Here is a 2,614-nt window from a genome sequence, read left to right as displayed (position 1 = left end):
CAATCCTACTTCTGTAGTGATACTGCCTCAGAAACCCAAGGAGGGGTCGCTATGAGTCGGGGCCGACTCGATGGCACATAACAACAACAACAACAATAATAATTCCTACAGGAGCTCTGGTAGTGTAGTGCCTAAGACACTAACTATTTGACTGCTAACCAGAAGCCTGGTGGTTCGAACCCACCAGCCACTCCTCAGAAGGAAGACTGGACAATCTACTTCTGTAGGGATACCACCTTGGAAACCCAAGGAGGGGTCGCCAGGAGTCCAATATGACTCAATAGCAGTGGGTTTGGTTTGGTTTGGAATAATCCCTAGGGTATCAATCTTTGTGTGTTCCATTTCATTTTTGACAACTTCCAATTTTCCTAGATTCATACTTCATATACTCCATGTTCCCAATTATTAATGGATGTCTGCAGCTGGTTCTTCTCATTTTGAGTTGTGTCACATCAGCAAATGGAGGTCCCAAAAGCTTTACTCCATCCACATCATTAAGGACGACTCTACTCTAGAGGAGACCGCTCTTCCCCAGTCATATTTTGATTGCCTTCCCACCTGAGGAGCTCATCTTCTGGCACTATATCAGACAGTGCTTCAGGGCTATTCATCATGTTTTCCAGTAATAAATCAGACAGTATTTCACTGCTATTCATAGGGTTTTAACTGGCCAATTATTTGAAAAGTGAACGGCCCCTTCCTTCTTTCGAGTCTGTCTTAGTCTGGAAGCCCCACCAAAATCTGTCCACCATGGGTGACCCTACTGGTATTTGAAATACCAGTAGCACAGCCTCCAGCCTCACAGCAACACACAATCTACCACAGTAAGATAAACAGACAGATGAGTGATGGAAGTATATATTACAGCCAAGAAAACCCTACAGAGCAGGTCTAACCTGTAACATAAGGGATTGCTATGAGTTGGAATAGACTCAGCAATAACCAACAATGACAACAACAGAGGTGAATTCTATTTCTGGCATGATCCTAACTTACTACTTCTAAGCCTTATTTATTTTTTTTTTTTTTCATTTATAATAGGGATTGTTTGGGTTTTCAGACTGTGTTAGTCTCCCAAGACTACTATAACAAATTATCACAAATTAGTTACAACATAAATTTATTTTCTCACAGTCTGGAGGCCAGTAGTCTGAAATCATGGTTTCAACATGTTAGGAGGTTCTGAGAGGACTCATCTCATGCCTCTCTCCTAGTTTTGGTGGCTGCTGGCCATCCTTGGAGTTCCCTGACTTGTAGACACATCATTCCAATCTCCACCTCCATTTTCACATCTCATTCTCCTCTATGTGTTTCTCCTCTTCTTTTAAGGACATTTGTCTTTGGGCTTGGGGCTCATTGTAGCACAGGGTGATCTCATCTCATGATCCTTAACTTAATTACGTCCACAAAGACCCTTCTTTCCAAATAAGGTCACATTCACAGATTCTGAATGGACATACCTTTTAGGGGGCACCTATCACATGGGCTCAGTATAAACACCCCGTCTCCCCTTTCTGAGCTCAGAATCTGTTGTGTGACAGAACTTATAACCAGAGATGGAAATTGAGTGGTCATTCCTTACTGATAAAGGTGATTAGCTGTATGACCACAGTAATTCCCTAGCACTTTGCTCTGGACTGATCTTATCTGCTCCATCACTGGCAGCTAGGTAACCATAGAGGAGGAAACTGTGTACTATGTCAAAAATTGGCCTTTCAAAAAAAAGAGAGCCCCCCAAGCTCATATCTTTAAAGCTTACTCATCAGCGAAGTAACTCCTTTGGGGTGTCAGATCAAAGTTCAAACTACTCCACAAGTACAAAAGGAACAGGAGATAAACACTTAAAGGGAAACATAATTCTTACCTTGCAGCATTATTTTAATATTAAATGATTGAATCTTCAATGAGATAAAGCATATTAAGTACCCATCACATTGTTGTTGTTGTTGTTAGGTGCCGTTGAGTCGTTTCTGACTCATAGCGACCCCATGCACAGCAGAACAAAACACTGCCTGATCCTGCACCAGCTCCACAATTCCTGCTATACTTGAGCCCATCATCACAGCCACTGTGTCAATCCATCTCGTTGAAGGCCTCCCCCTCTTTCGTCTACCCTCCACCCTACCAAGCATGACATCCTTCTCCAGAGAATGGTCCCTTCTGAGAACATGACCAAAATAGGTGAGATGAAGTCTGGCCATTCTCGCTTCCAAGGAGCATTTCAGGTGCACTTCCTTCAAGACAGATCTGTTAGTTCTTTTAGCAGTCCATGGTGCTTTCAGCATTCTTCGCCAGCACCACAAGTCAAAAGCATCAACTCTTCTTCGGTCTTCCTTATTCATTGTCCAGCTCTCACATGCATACGAGGCATGGAAACATCATGGCTTGTGTCAGGCGCACCTTAGTCCTCAAAGAGACATCCTTGCTCCTCAGCACTTGAAACAGTTCCTTCGTGGTTGACTTTCCCAATGCTACACATCATCTAATATCCTGACTGCTGCTTCCATTGGCATCGATTGTAGAACCAAGTAACGTGAATTCTTTGACAACCTCAATCTTCTCTCCATTTATTGTGATGCTGCTCATTGGTCCAGTTGTGAGGATTTTTGTTTTC

The sequence above is a fragment of the Orycteropus afer genome, unplaced genomic scaffold (assembly GCF_000298275.1).
Source record: "Orycteropus afer afer isolate SDZICR_OR568_19922 unplaced genomic scaffold, OryAfe1.0 scaffold00145, whole genome shotgun sequence".
In the NCBI taxonomy this organism is placed as follows: domain Eukaryota; kingdom Metazoa; phylum Chordata; class Mammalia; order Tubulidentata; family Orycteropodidae; genus Orycteropus; species Orycteropus afer.
The sequence above is the reverse complement of the archived record's forward strand: the minus strand, read 5'-3'. Positions refer to the sequence as shown.